Consider the following 20,533-nt stretch of genomic DNA (forward strand, 5'->3'; position numbering starts at 1 on the left):
CCTCTTCTTTTGACCTTTCTTGCTCCTTTTCTTATTCTTCTTCACAATCTATGTAGAATAATTTCTTCTCAGCACACTTATGACCTTTAGTGTATTTTCTATCACAACCGTAACAAAGCCCTTTTTCTCTCTTTTCTTCCCATTGTTGTGGTGTCAACCTTATAGGTTGTGGAAGGCTAGGGGCAACAACACTTCCATCTTTATATTTTTGAGTGGTTTGCTTCCTGGTTGCCATAATTTTGCTTTCAATTTTTCTTGCTAACCTGAATGCCTTCTCTAATGAATCAGGTTCCCAAAGGAAAACATCATGTTGGATATTATCCTTTAAATTCCCTATGAACACATCAATCCTATGCTCCTCTGGAATTTTTTTTACCCTTATGTTCAATTTTTGGAACTCCTCAATGTTCTCCATTATTGAACCCTTTTGTTTGAGACTTATCAATTGGCTAAAAAAACTGTGGCTTTTTGTATCCTCATAATGTGCTGTCAATTTTTCCCTAAAAATTGCCAAGTGATAATTTGTTTACGAGATCAAAGCCATTGATACCATACAAACTGATTTGGTTCCAAATATAAAGTTGCAATATGTACCTTTTGTGTGCTTTGAACATTATTGAGATCGAAAAGTTTCTCCATCTATAATATCCATGTTGCAGGATCCTTGCCATCAAAATTCTTCATATCGATTTTTGGAATATGGTGGGTCTTCGATCTAACATTAGAGTCTATGAAATCATGATTAACATTTCTTTTGTTCTCATCATGAGTTTCCTTTACTACCCTTTCACCATTAGTAAGAATTTCTTAGAAACTTTGTTAAATCTGGCTTCATTTCTGTCTTCAAATCTTCCATGCTTGTCTTCAAATCTTCCATGTCTGTCTTCAAATCTATCTTCAAATCGTCCATCTCAGCTTCCACGTCATTCATCTTATATTCTACTCCTTTCTTTAAAAAATCCATCTTAGCTTCTACGCCTTTCTTTAAACCATCCATCTTAAATTCTATTCCTTTTTGTGCAAGTGACACTTGTTGCACTTGATCTCATAATTTTTATATATCATGTTGCATTTCTTCCTCTTCTTCACAAGTCATGCTAGAGCTTTCAAGTTGCTTACTAGGTGTTTGCATTTTCCTTCCTCGAGGCATCAATTATTGATAATAATGCTTTACTATGCCCTTTGAATTCCTTCAAACTAATTTTTCAAACCAAGTTTATGCAAAAATTAAAAAAAACTACACATCTTTTTTCACTTTGTAGGAGGTTGATATTGAATCTAATGTATCTTTGTAATTTTAGATCATCCAGTTTTGAAATTACGACCTACGGTATCCCTCTACGTCCTCTTTCTAATGCCACCAGTCTGATCCAAAGTGGATTCTCCAGGGAAGAGTTATGCCAAATCTCCCACAATGACCTAATTATAGACTAGTTCAGTAGAGCGAACTTGTACGACATGCCACGAGTCAATTTTTCAACCTTTGGCTTTGAACAATACATAAAAGAAACTACAGTTTGTTCTCTTTCTGTACCTTCTTACAAAATTTCAATCCGATGCTCAGAGAGAAAGTTATGACGATTTTCCCTAGGTCACTTGTTTGGAATGTAATTCAGGAGTCTACAAAAAGACCAACTTCCTCAGATCATATCTCCGCAAATATAATGTGGAAATATCTGAAATTTTCGAGGTTCAGTTCAATTTTGTCTCAAATGGGTTTTTTTTTTTAGCTTGTGAAACATTGCAAAAAAAAGTTATAGTGAACATTCCATGATGACCTATTTGGAGCAGCGAAACCCTAGAATCCAATGCTATGATACCAAATGTTATGAAACCAGCTCACAGAAAGATAGAAAAGATAGTTGAACGCCTTAGAATTCAGCCTCTTCGAGGGGTAAACCCCCTTTAAATTACACAAATGAACAATTCTTCGATGATTCAAATGACAAAACCTCCTTTCTATATATAGGAATCTAAGGAGTCACAATATAACCCAGCCGACCTAACAATAATAATATAAAGCCACAAAAATAACAATAGAGGGATTTTGTGGGGCACAGTAATAACAATATGGGGGCAATAGGGACACAACAATATTAATAAGCGATAAAACTACAATAGTAATGGGGTAATCACTAGTATTATAGGGACCTAACAATGATGATTATATATTGCATTGTAATCCTTAAATGTTTCTTACAGGTGTCTAACCATTGTCTTTGATCCAATCTTTGGCATGATAAAGCAATTCAATCTTAAAAAAATAATTTTTAGACTTCGCAATTTAAGGTGAAATCTATTACACGTCATTTTGTCATCATGACACTTGACCATTAAAATTGATTTCTCTTCATCCATAAACATGTTACATTACACTCCCTTAGAGGTTAAGCAATTAAAAAACATTGAAAAAGATGTGAATTTGGATAAAATGGATTTATAATTTTTTTTGTATTACCTGCGCGCTTTCCCTAGTTAGTTTCTGCACATTTGGAGTTTCTATACTTGAAACCTACACATAACTGTGCTCTATTTTCCACTATAGACCGTGCACATAACTCAAAGAAATGTAAAAATAAAAAGTGAATTCCAGAAGCATTGTTGGGTGAATATATCCCAACTAAAATTTTATAGGTCATATATATTCAAGCCATACACCTTAGATCATGGAGATAATTCCTTCTCATCAAGGAATCCTAATCCGCTAATTAGAGGATCTCATCCTTCTCTTTTGGATATGAAATTTCTTCCTCTTGGCCTATAAATTAACTACAGGCTACAGGGATTGGGAGGTTTAGAAAATATACAGTTATGTTGTTAGATTTAGATTGGAAGGATTATCATCTAAGCATAGGGTTAGAGGCATTTAGGAGGAACCTCATGACATCAAGGCATATGTTGTAAGGCTCTTCTTTATCCTTGAATTAATATAAATGAATCCTTTTTTCCATTGTATTGTCTTATTGAAATGATGAATGATTTATGTGTCTTTTGATATTCATTAATATAATTTCAATTTCTAATCTCCTTGATCATTACATTAAGCTTATTTGAGTTGTAATGTTGCATATGACTTTGATCTTTCTTATGTCCATGCTTGTAGGTATTTTTGAGCATAGAGAAGTTGCATCAAGATGAAGCAGGGATCTCCATCAAGCATTTCACAAATAGGTAAGAGGCTTATTTATTTATTTATTTTTTGTTACAGAGGAATTGATAACTGGAGCAGCCATGCAACTCACGTAACACGAGGTTGATTCTGACTGCTACCACTATAACCCCTGAGAAACTGCACCCGCCCCTCTCCACAGCTTCCGGGTTAGTCTGGGGGATTTGAACTCCTGACCTTTAGTACGGAGCTTGCCTTTCTAACGAACTTCACCACAATGTGATTACCAACTTGCCTACCCCCGTGGGGCTAGGTAAGAGGCTTATTATCCTACTCTTGTATTTACAATTCAAATGAGATAAGCTTAGGGAAAGAGCTATTAAATTGTCTATTTGTTTCTAGGTTCCTTTAGGATCTAGGGAGATCATTGTTATCAACAAGAGGGATTTATCCATCTAACAACAGAGCTAGTGATGAATCTCAACACTATTGGTTTACAACCGAGTTATGATAAAATTTACCATTGTGTATATTTATGTCGATACCCTTGCCTATTTTGAAAAAGGTTTCCAAATTTTAACTTAATTTCCAATAATTATTAGGTGGGTGGTATGGATTTAGCCTCCACGAAATATTTGAAAATCTTCTTAGTGGTATTAGTAGGTCAAAGGTTGATATTTATATCCAAAGTTATTATGCTCCTTTTTTTCTTTTAATTAAATTGAATAATTTAGAAAATAAGAGTTATGGGTTTTTTGGTACATTGTATTGATAAATCATGGTATGAGAGTTGTATTATGACGAAATATATTTATAAATTGAAAATCTCCATGACCAAGGGTGAATCTCCACAATTAAGAATCTTGTTACACGTTTTTTTAAATATAGCATGGAAAATTATAACCTACATTGGTCAATGCTAAATTAATAGTGGTCAATAGGAAAAACAAATCTTGTAGTTTTTCTTTGGAAAGAACTAATAAATTGAGATTTGAAGTGGATAAATTAATTTCTTTCTCAATTACAAAGACTAAATTTTGGTGGGCAATAACCACTAGTAAGTGTACACATTTACAATTTTACTCCTAGACAAATACTGATGAAAACATAAATAATGGTGATAAGTAACTCTTGGCAAGTATATTTATTTACATTTTATTCTTATCCAATTTTTTAAACTAGTTTAGATTATCATGGGGATTAACTCATGTTAATATGTTATTTACCTAAGTATGAGATACTTAGGTAAATATAGATATATATAGATATAGATACTTAGGTATATATATATATATATATATATATTGGATGACTTTCCTACAAAGCTTAAAAATAAACAATCATTACACAAATATCTAAAAAGAATGCATGAGCATTGCAACCATATGCATAAATTATGACATAACTAAAATATGTGATGCAATTATCCACATGAAATTATATTGTGCAAACCTTCAAATTATGGTTTCATCAAATGTTTAAAAAATATATTTTTAATAATATTGAAAAATAAATATTTGTTTTTAGAAGTTAAACTTTAAAAGTTTCTTTGGCAAGGACTAATAAGTATCAAAATGAATACTTCATAATATGTTTCACATTTCTAAAATAAAATAAAAAATTAACTAAATTATTTGTGCGAGAGCCTTCTACGCCCCCTACATTAGGGAGAGCCCTCTACGCCCAATACATTAGGGAGATGTGAGAGATGTTGTCAAGTAAGGTTATATATATATATATATATATATATATATATAGATATATATATATATATATATATATATATATATATATATATATCTATATATATATATATATATATATATATATATATATATATATATATATATATATATATATATATATATATAGACACACACACACACACACACACACACATACATATATTATGTGTATGTCTCTGATGAGATGTTGTGAGTAAGGCTACTTTTAAAAATCGATGTCGACAATTAATAAAAGACTTTTAGACTTTACATAGTGAGATAAGGTAATTGAAATTAAAAAAAAAAAATACATTTTAGTACAAGGGATATATGTAATTCCTTCATTAAGCCGAGATATAAAGCCTATAGTAAGCTATAAATGTGTAACCTAACATAATGTAATGTAAACATTTTAACTCTATGAAAAATAAAAATAACCCTATAAAAATTAAATAATAAAAAGATAAAAATGACCCATGGTATTAAGAATCCATGGTATTGAGTATGGCATTCATATGGAATATAACCTATTTCAGGGAGAAATTAAACTACCCTAGATCAATCTTAGTTTGATGTTATATTTAGATACATAATTATTGTAGAAAATGATGGCCTTTTATCTGATATTTTTGCCTACCTCCATGCAATTTTTACTAGGTTTTATTGGGTAAAATATAATATTATAACATTACATTTTACCCTATATTTCCCAAGGGTCCACTTCGTATCGTAATTTTTCCTTGTATATGAAGTTCCAAAGTAAACAAACTAAACTATAAAATTAGCTTGGGTGAGGGGAAATATTGAGTAAACTGCAATATTCAGGCTAGGTATACTTGAAGATTGAACTCCTATTTGTTTTGTGCACATTGAATGAAATTCCTCATCATAAATGTAATTTTTATGTGAATTGGTTAACTGTTAATTAGTTGAATTTGAGAGATTTATTCCAACTAATATACTTCCTACTTTAGTTTTTGGTTGAGAGATTTGCTCAAATAAGTGATTGTGTGGTTAAGATATAATTTCTATCTTGAACTAATAATTGATGTATTTAAATATGTGTTTAATGTAATGTAATTGATAGGTTTTTGATATACAATTGATTCTTAACTTTGTATTAGAGCCAATGGATTTGTAAGTAACTCCCTTAATAGAGGGCCATGTATATGTGAGAGAGTTGTGAAAGTAATTTGATGTAGGAAATATTAGTGTCAATAGCTATGGGCGTAGGAGTATATTGGTATAAATAAGAATGTGTGAATATTATTTTTGGTTTGCTTATGTGAGTAGTGTGAGGGATTTTATCAAGACAATAAAAAGAAGCAACTCTAAACCTGAGTATGAGATGATTTCAATTCATCAATGCCATGAAAGTTGTAGTGGAGACAGTGTGTTCAAGAGTTGTGTTGTGCCATTTGGTGGACCTTTCTAGAACATGATGAAACAATCAAGGGGTTTTTGTTTAGAATGAACCTACCTTTGCCTCTTCACTATTACATGTCAAAGTTGTCAGAGATAAAAATGTTCATCGATCAATCAAGCCATTTCTTTTTGTGTCACTGATAATATACATGGTGATTAATAGATTTGGAACGTTAAGGCTTGTGACCTAGGGAGGCTCATTCATGGTTTGTTTTGGTTCAGTTCATTCATGTTTTTAGTTCTGGTGTATTAATTATTTCTTGCTCTCTCCTTTTCTATCAAGATTTTTTGAGACCAAGAAGATGGCTTCAGCCTGAGAGATTCAAACTCTCATGGATGGTTTCTTGCTTGATAGATCCTTTTGGATGGAGATTTATCGACTGGTACAGAGGCGTGCAAATCAATGGATTTTTCCAAGTGCATCCACAATAGCCGTGATGTGTTGGAATGAAAATGTCAAAGTCCTTGAGATAAGTTGGCTTGGGGTTGAATAGGACCAGTCTCCCATTGATATTTTTGTGGGTATTGGTGAAGCTTTGTTTTGAGAAGGTCGATACATGGGTCATGCATTTCAAAGCCTTGCGGATGGGTCGCTATATTGGTACCCACTAGAATTTCAAAGGGGTTAACCACCGCTATTCTAGTATTGAGTTGTGGCTTTTGCCCCTCAAAAGCTATTGTCGGAGAAATCTCTCTCAGTATTACAAATGAGGGCAAGGTTTCATTTATTTCAAATGAATGAGATGCGATTACCAGCAACATGAACTCAACCTCCAGGAGATAATTAAAATTTTTTGAATCGCAACATAAACGATGATGGATGAAATTGAGATCAGGGGAGTACAATAGTAAAATTGTTTGAGTGATATTTCTAGGAACTCTATGATAATTCTGGAATTTGTGTGTTTTGGATCTTCCTATGTATTATCCAAATTATGCAAAAACTATTTATATGTTATTGGGAGTGAGGTTATATTAGTAGTGGAATGTTTTGTTATCTTCTGATTGTGAAAATATATGATGATGAATTTTTAAAATTAGATGAAGGTCATATTGTAATAATTGATTCGAGATACATATTGTATCTAGATGTTTTTCTTATACAACTAGTGAGTATAATGGTTGACATTTATGTAGAAACTATTTTAAGGGATTAAATGATGTAAAATTCAATATGTATCATTGTTGATATAGTTGGTAGTTGTGGATCTAGGTAAGGATCTCTCATTTGTTGAAGATGTGAGAGTGGTATTCTCCTGCGGTTATGAGACAACTTTGATCCATGATTTGGGAGGTTGAGAGTGCAACTCAGGAATCCATTTTACCAACTACACCTTTACGAGGGTTATGAAACAAATTGATGGAGTTCACTCTATGCGATTTCAAAGATGTTTAAAAAAGCTAATGAAGACTTTACAGACATGAAGGTCAAAGACAAGTACTCATTAAGGGATGGACTTGGAGCTTTAACTCCTACTTGTCTTGTGCACATTGAATGAAATTCATCATCATAAATGTAATTGTTATGTGATTTGGTTAATTTTTAATTAGTTCGATTTGAGAGATTTAGTCCAACTAATATAGCTCCTACTTTAGTGTTCAGTTGAGAGATTTGCTCAACTAAGTGATTGTGTGGTTAAGGTAGAATTTATATCCTAAAACAATAATTTATGTATTTAAATATGTGTTTAATGTAATGTAATTAAGAGGTTTTTATTGCACAATTGGTTCTTAACTGGTATGAGGGGAAATATTGGGTAAAATGAAATAATATTACAATTTAATCAATACTGGAAATATTAGGTAAAATGTAATTATATTACATTTTAATTAATGCGTCCCCCCATGGTCACTTTTTATTGGGTGGGTGTGGTAATAAATATTGTAATATTGTATTTTATCTAATATTTCCCCTCATCCAATTTAATTTCTATTAATTATTTTCTTTATTTTTGAGGTTCATAAGTAACGCCTATGTAAACATTTGATCCAAGTATGCTAAAGAAGTTATAATCTTTAATGTTTTGACTTGTTAAAAATAAAATAACAAACATAACATTAATATTTATATTGATATTTATAGTTATAATTAATTTTAAAATTAATAATTAAATCAACCTTGATCCATCTTAACTCTAGATCTACTAAGGGACCAGAGGTATCAAACTTATTGAGATTCAAACTTTTTCTTTTCTTTTATAGTGGAAAGAGGTTTGATTCATCTAGGCTAAGTAGATCTGAAGTTAAGATGGATCTAGAAGGGTATGTTTATTCTAAATTATTACTATTATTTATAAAAATAATTAATATACAAGTTAAATACATATACATTTAAAAAAATCATACAAATTCCTACTCATGAAGATTCTTAATCTATAAATAGATTGGGTTTGTTGCCATATGATGTATCAATACTATGGCTTATCAACATATTCTCTGTTTTGAATTGCAAACACTGTGGCTTAACAATATACTCTCTCTCTCTTGAAGTGAAAACCTATTTTAGAGTGAAAATAGATTTTATCCTCACTAGTAGATCTAGAGTTAATATAGATCTAGGCTAGTTTAATTATTAGCCTTTAAAAAAGGCACAAATACCATAGGAAAAATCCATGAGTTGGATAATTTTATGTTTTATTTTATTTTATTTTTAATTTTAATTTTCATTTAATTTAATGTTGTTTTATTTTTACTATGTCAAAATATTAAACATTACTACATTTCTACCTGTGTCCAATAAATAGAGTTTTTTGTAATACCATGGCTTACCATATACTCAAAAAACCATAACCACTTCATATGACATTAGTTCATAGGCATTGGAGGTGAGGGAGGTTAGGGAGTAGGATGGTTGGGGTAGTGATGCTAGCTATAGTACTGAAGCAACTGGACATTACAAAGCTAGTTTAGGCAGTGGCATTGGGCACGGTGAAGATGGTGCCAAAAGTGGTTTTAGGGCATGCAGCGGTTCCAGTTTTAGTGCCAGTGGTGATTTTGGTCTTGGCTACAATTTTGGGGAGGTGTGGGAGAAGGTTCTTGTAGTGGCTATGGTGTTGGACATGGTGGCAGTTGTGTGACATGTATTAGTAGTGGTGGAAATGGCCAGTAATGTTGTCTCTATTCTATTCTATTATATGTATTTAGCTATGATGTCATCACAATCAAAATGTGAGGTGAAAGGGTGAAAATTGCTCTATGGAATAACTATGGAAAGAGTGTAATGCCTTAGCCTACTATGTGTCTCCTTGATGTCGTATGTCCTTCACTGAATGGGATGTGTTTTTGTGTTTATGGACCCATAAATTCACATGGTGAATGTGGGAGACCAATATATATGTAGGTTTTGATCAATTAATACTCCTTAAGTACATTCGTCTCATCCACATCCTTTATGGATTAGCATCCCGTGGCATCACTCTGCATTGCCTTTGCAGATCATGATGCATATGCATGGGCATGAGAATGTATATTCTTGTATCCCTAAAAAGTGTGGATTTCATTTCTAATTTGGCTACAACAAAATTGACAAGTCACAACATAATTAATAGGCCTCTGACAAGTCAAAACATATTTAATTCTTATTCTCTTGCAAATTTCGAATTGTATAATGGTGTTCCACAAAACACTAGGGGATCTGGGAAGAAAATGAAGCTCTTACATTTGGGCCGATAGGTTCTGGAAAGGGGAACACCCTCGACTGTTACCACTTCCGGTTGAAATTTTAGGTGGATTGTTATTTGGATATTTCATTTAATTAAGTAGGATGAACTTTTATTGAAGTAATTTTGAAGAGTGCACTACCTCAAGAGGGAAAAAAAACATCTAATCCTTCCATAATTCCATGATACAAATAAGGAGCAACAACAAAGTTTCCTTGCTCAATGATTATTGTAGTTGTAACCTTAAGAACAAATCTCAAATGGAAGAAGAACTAGTGAGATATCGCCAACATTTATTCTTAGGTTCCGTACCTAGCAAAGAAGAGAAATATGAAGAATCAATTGGCATATTTTAAAATTGGTCATGAGGGAGAAAAATTAATCACTCCTTACAAGTATAACATATGAGGAGGTAGAAGCTAAATACTTCAATAGAAAAAAATAAATTTGTAGGGTTTGGATGGTACACCACTAACTTATACCAAGGATGCTGACATATAATTAGAAGTGATCTACTGAAGGATGTGTAGGAATCAGGATCATCCCTCCCTCTTTTCCAATTTCTCATTGCTATCATTTTCAAATTCTTTCTTAGGAGGGAATATGTCAACGAACCCAATGTTTTTTGATTTATGTACCTTTATCATCTAGCATACAAAGTAATCACCAATAAACTAACATTAATACTACCTCACATCATTTCCTAGTAAAAATAGGGCTATGTTGAAGGAAGACAACTCGTAGATGGAATTCTCATGGAACACAAAGCGATTCACTTAATAAATGCACTAGGACACTAGGTAGAATCATCAAATTGGATCTCTCAAAATATTTCAATATATTAAGTAGGCCTTATCTATTTCAAATTTTACTATCTTTCATATTAATAAATTAATGTAGACCATGGATTCAAGCCATTTTATATCACTCTCATTAGACCACCTTAAAAAACCTTCCCCCTCCTGAGCCATTGGGCAATGTGATCAATTATTAATTTTTTTGTTCCTTATTGTGGGAAATGATGTTGAAACTATCATATTAATTGATGTTTAAGATAGGAGGACACTAAATATGTCCATAATAAATATTGAAAAATGGAGATTGTTGTTATAATTGTTTTTTGAATTTTGATGCACAATTTGGATTGCCTATATTTGAAGACATTATTACTCTAATTTTCTAATTCAAATTACATAATATCATATATGGTAGAAAAGCTTATCTAGAGGTATTCATAATGTTGTATAGTGTTATGTACAACTTCATACGAATGGTGATACATGAAATATTTTTTGATGATGACCTTGTTGTTTTTTTATGATCTTGGGTCTAGGATAGAATCTTAGAATCCCCGACTCTACCAAACCAAGAATCTGCCTACTAGTTGTGCCTTATTCCATCAGGGGCACAACATATTCAGAATCCTCTCCATTTATTCATAGCTCCACTTGTGAACAACTCTCAATCTGCCCACTTCTACTCCTCAGCTACTTAGGGACTTCAACCCACTATAGTCTTCCTATGTTTCTCTAATGAAGACTAACATATTTCACAGAAGGCTTCCACCTACCTCTGCAAGATGTCTATCTCCCACAATCAACACGTGCTAGGAGGAGTGCCCATCATTTGTTGTAGATGCACTTCTCCACACACAAGTGAAGGGTTGAACAAATACCTCTTGGTTTATCAGAATGATGAGCTTAACAACTACCCCTCTAGCAACCACCTAAGTGAATAAAGATGGTGCACATTGGGATCCAACTTGGGCATTATCACACTATCCCCTAGTAGGCGATAATTGTCTAATCTACATCCACACTTGGTACACTCTCACGTTGCCCTCCAATAGACCATGAGTGACCAATAATTTTTGTAGAATCTACTCCTGGTCAGGGCATCCAACCACCTAGGAAAGCCTTCTATTCGGTTCTAACAAAAATCCAAATTGTCCTCTCCTAGGACGTCATCCACTAGCATAAATTCATCCTTAACACATCAATATAACACATGTAGAACCTTTATCAACTTCAGAATCACCTTTGTGTAGTATACTACATGCTTAACCCTTATTTTTGCTCCTTGTACTCATGTTCCTGCACTTGCACATTCCTTAAATTGCGTTCCTGCACTTGCATGTTCTTGCACACGCATTTTCCTACACTCTCGTGTTCTTGCACTCACTCATTCCTTCAATTTTTCATTCTTACACTTGTGTCCCTACACTTTTATGTCCCTGCACTCACACATTCTTGCACCCACATTCCTACACTCACCCATTCCTACACTCGCACGTTACTTCACTCGCATTTATGCACACCCACATTCGAGCACTCACATTCTTGAACTCACACATTCCTTCGCTATCGTATTTCTTCACTTGTGCTACCGATAATTGTGGTGCCCTTCTTGATATGTAGAATATGAAATATGCTTCTTGGATGTGTTAAATGACTCTCCCCCACCTTATAAGTGCTCCATCAAATCACATATGTGGTATTGACAACTTGTCACAAGGTCCCTAAGCACCAAACCGACCTTGAACAAACCCACAAAATAACTTCAAAACTTCATATCTCAAGTTCTAGGCCTTAGCTTTTAGTGATGTTCAATGTCCCTGGTTGCTCTCACAATCTGCTATCACCTCAAATCATCACATTTCCAAATCCTCTCATGGATTCAAACCAAGAATCATGGGTGAAAATTCCACAAGCTTCAATTCCATGCCCACAAGCGACACTTGTGTGCCAACTCCTCCGCAACCCACAAACCTAGGGTTTGGAGTACCTCCCAAGCTACAAATCTTAATACTCCCTGTTATCAAGGGAGGTACTTCCAACACTAGGAAGTCTACATCAATACCAATGCTATTAACCCATTTGGCATCCACCCATGCAGCATGCCATGTAGAATAAACCTGACAATGTCGGTAGTTGTTATGCCTCATAACATGTGAACCTAAGTATCCCAAACCTCCATAGTGATTCTCCCTCTAAGGCTAGACTCCCTCTCAGACTACACAATATCAACTAGATTAGTCCTATGAGCACTCATCCTCATGGATAAAATACCACTCGTGCAAATCTCCACAATCTCAAATATGCAACATCACGATCCGATGAATAATCTGGCTTTCCAATCTGTATTCCATCACATGAAAGCAACTCGATCAACCTGAAATCGTCCAAGCCAAAGAAACCCTCGATTTGTCCCAACCAATTTTGGAAAATCAACAAAAGTCGATGATTAACAATCTTCCCTCCAAAAAACTATTGGTCCTGACGCTCACCATCAATCAACTAGAACTCCTAGCCAATCTCACTGCCAAGTCAGTTAAGACCACATCTCCATGTCTTCAACTTGACCCTCTACTCGATGATCTAGACACCTACAACTCCCTCTAAGTTTCTTCGTTGTTGACACTCTAGTTCATTGTCCCTCAAAGTAGCTTAGATACAATCTCAAACCATGTTTCTTTCCTCAATCTTAGGTCTAGAATAGAATCTTAGAATCCTTGACGATACCAAACCAAGAATCACATTGAAGCTACTTTTCATAGGAGAATATAAACAACAATATATCTACTAGTTCAAAAAATATAGACAATTTTTTATACAATTTTCAACTCAACTTCATTATATTAATTAACATATAATACAATATTCTAGGGCTCCGGTACTAGGGATAGCAACCCTCATACATCCACTAACACAAGACACAAAACTAGGGCTTGGTGGTAGTCCATTGACAACCAATCTTCCCATACAAGATACACTCACTATGTATCATGTACATCCCTGTTCCTTCGGCTCTCGATCTGCAACACTGCCTCTATCAATGATATAAGTCCATTTGGACACTAAACCTCGCCTGTATAATCTCCTCATTAGTTGTGCCTTAGTCCATCAAGGCACAACACATTGAGACTCATGTCAATTTGTTCACAGCTCTACTTGTGAACAAATCTCAATCTACCCACAAATGCTCCCCAGCTACATGAGCCAATTAGGACTAACATAGGGCATGAAAGGATTCTACTTACAAATACAATATTTCTATCTCCCACAATGAACACAGGCTTGGAGGAATATCAATCTTCTGCCGTAGATGTGATTCTTGCACAGAAGTCAAGGGTTGCAGAAATTGCTCCTCGTTGATCAGACTGATTAGCTAAAAAAATGCCACTTTAGAAAAAATCTAATTCTAGGAAGATGGTCCACAACAGGCTTGAATTTGGCATTACCACGTTGTCATCCAATAGACCATAAATGCCCAATCCATGTCCCCACTTGGTCCACTCTTAGACTGCCCTCCAATAGTCCATGAGTGACCAATCCTTGTTCTAGCATATGGTCCTAGTTAGGGCATCCAACCATCTAGAAAACCCTTCCTCTTGGTTGCTAATAGACTTCCAAAATGTCATCTCTTAGGACATCATCCACTAGAATCAATTCAACATTAACACATCAATACAATACAAACTGAGGCTTGCTCAGCTTTAGGTCCCACAGTACATTATCTCAGATCTTGACAACAAGTTTCTGAGTACATTTTGGGCAGTCCTCTATTTAGTGATGGATACAAATCTCACTAAGTCTACGACCTTCCACCCACAATCTTATGGCCAAACAGAGGTCACCAATAGGATGATCGTGCACATTCCATTAATGTATAACTTGAATAATCCTCAGACATGGGATGAAATCCTCCCCTCTGTCCAACAACACTACAACAGAGCTCTCCATAGCTCAACTAGGCATAACCCCTTTCAGGAGGGGTTGGGATTCCAACCATTATGGTGCATTGGTATAGTCATACCATTTACAGCTAGTCAGGAAGATTCAACTCAAGTGTAATCCGAAGTTGATGGGGCTAACAACTTCAATGAGCACCTTAAACACATCGACAAGAAGTTCCATGATGTATTGGATAGATCCAATGCTAAGTAAAAGCAACATCATGATAAACATCAAGTGCCACACAACTTCCACGTGGGTGACAAAGTTTGGTTACATTTTCAGAAGATGTGCCTTGATGGACCCAATTGCAAGCATTTCCCTCTCTGATATGGGTCATGCACCATCACCAACATTGTAGGACATAATTCTTTTGAGCTCAGCATCCCACCATTCTTTGGCGTGGACCCAATGTTTAATGTGGACCGCCGTTCTTTATACTTTTCGCCATCACTAAACACATCAAACATTTCATAATAACTCACACCAACTGAGCTAAACCTCAACTGCATGGAATAGGCCACAACCGATAGCATGATTGACAAGCAGATCAAGAACACAAGGATATAGAAGGTCCAATTGTATCGGTTTTTCAAAGAAGGCAAACTTCTCCACCAAGGCAAGTGGCTCATGAGGGACCAACTTTAGCATCATTTTCCCCATCTCATGTAGGCACTCAAAGTAATGGGGATCATTTCTTTCTAAGGGGGAGCACTGATCCAGGTGGATATGGTGGCCACCTACCTATTCCACTTGGATCAAAACCATTATTCCTTAAAGTCTCATTAATTATAGCAAAATTTCAGTTTCCTTAATTCTAGAAAAATTTAGTATTTTTGGCATTTTTCAGGTTTTTGAAATTCCTTAGATAGATATTTCTAATGACGTATCATGCCCATCAAACAGAGATCATATGCCAAAATTACATCCCTTGGAAGTTGATGTACCAATTTCACCCAACGGGGCCCATAGTTTGGGCGCTTCATCTCCGAGGGTTAAGTTTTTGGATGTTTAGGGCTTTCCATTGTTTGTGAATAATAAATAGGACTAGCCTCATTGTAACATAGTTCAGAGGCATTTAGCTAACACATCTCTTCTCAAAGATAAGCTACCATCGCCCGAGCTATTTTATTTCCATTCTATATGTAAGCATATTTCAGTTCTTTGATATTAGTGAAATGAAGTTTTATTTGTTCTACATCTCTGTGTTTATGTTTATATCTTTATTTTTTGTATTCCTGGATAAGTCTGAATCACCTAGTTCTTCAAAAAGCTTCCCTGTTTTCTGTTACACGAGCTCCAAGCCATCTCACTACCGTTTTTGTTTGTTGATGCTTTGTTTCTGTAACTTTCATCCAAAATTAACTTAGGAACTGTTATCCTTTAAAAAGCAAAGTACCTAACATTGATAACATCTAACAACAAGAGAAATCGTTAAGCATTCATTGCAGCAGATGTGGCCTTTGTTACAATGACACATGATAACACAAAATATATTTTGAGTGAGAATGAACAACTATGAAAGGAGCTAAATGTCATAAAGCAATAAGTTGATCATTTTGTTATAGAGAATCAAAGTTTTTCTTATACTAGTATCAACATGACATAAGCATGGTCTACCGTACATAAGTAATTAAAACTAATGGAGAATATTATGGAGCAACTTTACAATGATATGATCTCTATCATGAAGTGATGGCATCCTTGGTAGAAATCCATAAAATATCTCATGAAATAATGAAGTTATGAAGGATGCACATACAACTATGGATCTAATATAGGATTGGGGCATTAAGTATCTTAATATCCTTGAACAGTTGGTCAAAGAAGATACATTAGCAACTACGCCAGATAGCACAAAGTTTAGGCTACACACTCAAAGATATAACTAGTATGGTAAATAAGTTACCAACATTGTAGCTTCTTATGTTCAACTACATAACAATTTAGAATCCCTTGCATGGAATAAAAACATACCTTTCTTGGGCCCACTTAGAGAAAAGAGGAGTAAGGATGTTATTATTCACGAACTGAAATAATTTATTGAGCAAATCATGCTAGCAACCAACCAATACGGGTTTGAGGTATAATCGAGTATTCTACTGTATGAATTTTGGCCAACAAATGTTCATTTATTCATGTTGCATAGTAGTGCAAAATCAAACTCAAAATATATACTTTCATATGAGTTATAGGTGTGAATGAGGTACATCGAAGATCTACAGATAAGATTCAAAGTTATTGTAGAAGAGTTCAATGAATGGCACTCCTACATAAAAAATGAGCTCGATTATCAAGCCATTCATTTATCTTTTATTCCCACATGAGGAAATAACAGTGTAAACTTTGAAACGAGAACTATAAACCCAAAATGGGAACTCTGGCCAAAAAACCCCGAAAAAACATGAAAAATAGTGCTAAAAATGAAAAGTGTGCATACTCGAAGAATGTTTTTTTTTCTAGGGTCAATTTTGAACATGTTTTAAAAATGGCAATGAAAATGAATTTTTTGTGCAAAAAACACCCTAAAAATGAAAAGTGTTGATATTGGAATGATGACTCTTTTTTTTTTTGGGTCAATTGTCAACATTTTCAAAAATGCCAGTAAAACTGAACTTTTATGTGCGAAAATTGTGCAGAAAGCACCCTCAAAATGTAAAGTGTTGATGCTGGAATAACACTTTTTTTTCTAGGGTAAATTTACAACATTTTGTAATAACGGTGTAAAAGATTTTATCATGACTTCGAAAAACATTAAAATTTCAAAATAGTAATAAAAACATAAAATTAAAAATTAAAACAGTGAAAAAAGAATAAAAATAAAAAAGTTAAAAAAAATAGCAAAATGTAAATAAAAATATATATTAAAAACAAAACATAAACTTAAAAATAAAAAATAGAAAACAAATATACAAAAACGACAAAAAGAAAAAAGCAAACATAAAAAGAAAATTAACAAAAAAAAATCAATCATAAAAATGTAAAAAAAAAAGAACAAATTAACCTATAAAACATAAGAATAAAAAAACAAAAAAAAAACTTAAAGATATCTACAGAATTAACTAATAAGAAAAACATATTTTCAAAAAAATTTACAATTTTTTTTAATCTCGTAAAACAAAAAAAAGATTGGGGAAAAAATATAAAATGACTATGAAATTAAGAAAGTAAAAATTGAAATTTTTAAAAGGCATATACAAAATCTAAGAAAAAAATTAAAACAAATTAGACTAAAAAAATAGAAAACTAATCCAAAAAAACAAAAATAAAAATAAAAACCTATTAAAATTAACATTTAAAACATAAAAAAAACTTAAAAAGATATTGAAATTAAAAAAAAAACAAAAACAAAAACATTTAAAATGAAAAAAGCAATATATTTTTGATTTAAAACAAAAAAGCATTTAAAATAAAAAAAAGAAATATAATTTTGATTTTAAAAAATATGTTTAAAATATTTCAAAAGTACATATTATATATATATATATATATATATATATATATATATATATATATATATATATATAAAAAAATCTTTTAAAATTAAATTTTTCTTTAAAAAAGGGCTCAATTTAGCCACTGTCAGCCGCTTGTGGGGCCACGGCCGTGGGTGATTCAAACAATCGTGACACCAAGGGCCACGCCCCCACGGGAGGCCATGTGGTGGCTGGGAGATTCAAATAGCCATGTCCCCATGGCCGCTCAGGAGGCGGCTCCACTTACGGTTTTTTTTAAATAAAAATTTAGTTAAAAAAACAACTATAATTTTTATAAAGAAAAAATTTCTATTTTTAATTTTTTTAATGTTTTAAATATGAAATTTATATTTTAAAAAATTATTAAATGTTTCTTAAAAAAAAATGCTCATTTTTATTTTTTTATTTTTTTTCCGAACAATTATTTATTTTAAAACAAAAAATTAAATCTACGTGTTTATATATATATATATATATATATATATATATATATATATATATATTTGAAAAAAAATATATATTTTTTAAATTTTAATGGTTTTTTGTTTTTATAAATTGAGTATATTTTTGTTTTTTTTAAATGTTTTTATTCTTAATTTTAGTATTTTTTTTTTTTTGGTTAATTTTCTATTTATTTATTTATTTTTTAAATCTAGTGTGTTTTTAATATTTTTTTTTTAGTTTTTGTTATTTTTTTTTTCTATTTTTACTTAATTTAATAGTTTTTTTAAATTTTGTTTGTTTGTTTGTTTTTTTTGTCTTTTTTTATATATATTTTTATATTTGTTTTTTGTTTTTATGTCCAAAAAAATTGACATAAAAAATTTTAAAGTGTAAAAAAATGGAACTTTAAAAAAATATCCACACTTAATACATTAACAAATTTAAAGTGTCAAAATTTGTTAAATTTAGAAAATAATTATTTACATTTGATACAATAGAAAATTTAAAGTCAAAGAATAGGTCTTTTAAAGAAAAGCATGAATCAAAATCACCACTTTTTAAAGTCGGCATGCAAATCACTAACATTCTAAAACGTAATGTACATAAAAAAATTAAGTGCCAAAAATTATGCTCTAGAAAAAATATGTGTGTTCTGCATCACCCTTTTTCAAAATCGGATCACTTTTTTGCTATCTCTACGAAACGGGTAACAATATCAGTTCCTGTTTCAAAGTTTACATTGTTAAATGTTGTCTTACTACAATTTGTGTCCTATATAGCCAACATCTTTTAATGTAATTTTTCTTTTATGAGAATAATAATTTCAATGTAAAAGAAGTCCAAGAGACACATGTGGAATATGAAGTGTCACATAGAAGTCCATAGGGTGTAAGAAGTTAAAGAGTCACGAGGGAGCTGGAGGTTCATTTTCATTTTTTATAAATAAGCGTTGTTAACTCAAGAAAAAAGTTTGGACATTTGAAGATTTGGCCTTGGCTTCCTTAGTTATACATAGGGGATAATATCATTCTTTGGAGAAGAAAGTGGTAGATTCATGCTATACTAATGGGGATAATGTTTTATCCATGTAACAATGTGCTTCGATCATTTGTTTAATTTGATGAGCCTACACTCTTTCATGCATGTATCATGAATGTTGTAAGATTATTATTTAAATTCGTGTGGTATATGATTATGTTATAAATAGTGAAGAGAATGAACTATCTCTCAGCACAAGCCTAGTGTGGAAACAGTAGAGAAGCAATATATTTGTAATTATGAAACTATACAACCCACTTATATGTACCAATTATAAGGGTGAATCCATTAGTTGAACAAAACTAATGCTAGTAAAAGAAGTTGTACAAACCTAGATCACCCTACATGTGTATTCTTTCCCATGTTTAGTTATTTTCCAGTCCATTGATTCATTCGCATATCTGGTTATTAGCTAGTCAATTCATGGTAACATCCCAAAGGTTGGCTAAGATGCTAGGAAGTTAGGAAAGAAAATCTCTCCTCTAAGACCAAATTGTCTAAGAACAAATATGTAAGCTAGATGAAGACATTGCTAAAATATAGAGTTGCACTATGATTTTATTGAGACTTAGCTTGAGTGTGAAGTAGCTAGCAACTGAACTCACCCCGATGATAGAAATCCTTATAGAATAGAAATATCTAATTAAAAAACAAAGTGGTGAAATGGATAATTTCAAATAATAAATAAAAAATGTGTAGAGCTCTAAAAAGGATATAAGTTTCCCTATTCTATTTGCAACATCCTCAACTAATTCAACATCTTTTGGTTATTCACATAGGAGCATTGAATCTATGATTATGATTATGGGAAAAATATTTTTTTTTCATCATTTACATAGAATTATTTATTATGAATTAAGTCATGGCAATTAAATGTTATAAATTTTGACTTTTATTATAGAGAATGCACTTAACTTATAGATGA

This window comes from Pinus tabuliformis, chromosome 4_2 (genome assembly GCF_031772625.1).
Source record: "Pinus tabuliformis cultivar Carrire ecotype Pingquan chromosome 4_2, CPIR1, whole genome shotgun sequence".
NCBI classification, from domain to species: domain Eukaryota; kingdom Viridiplantae; phylum Streptophyta; class Pinopsida; order Pinales; family Pinaceae; genus Pinus; species Pinus tabuliformis.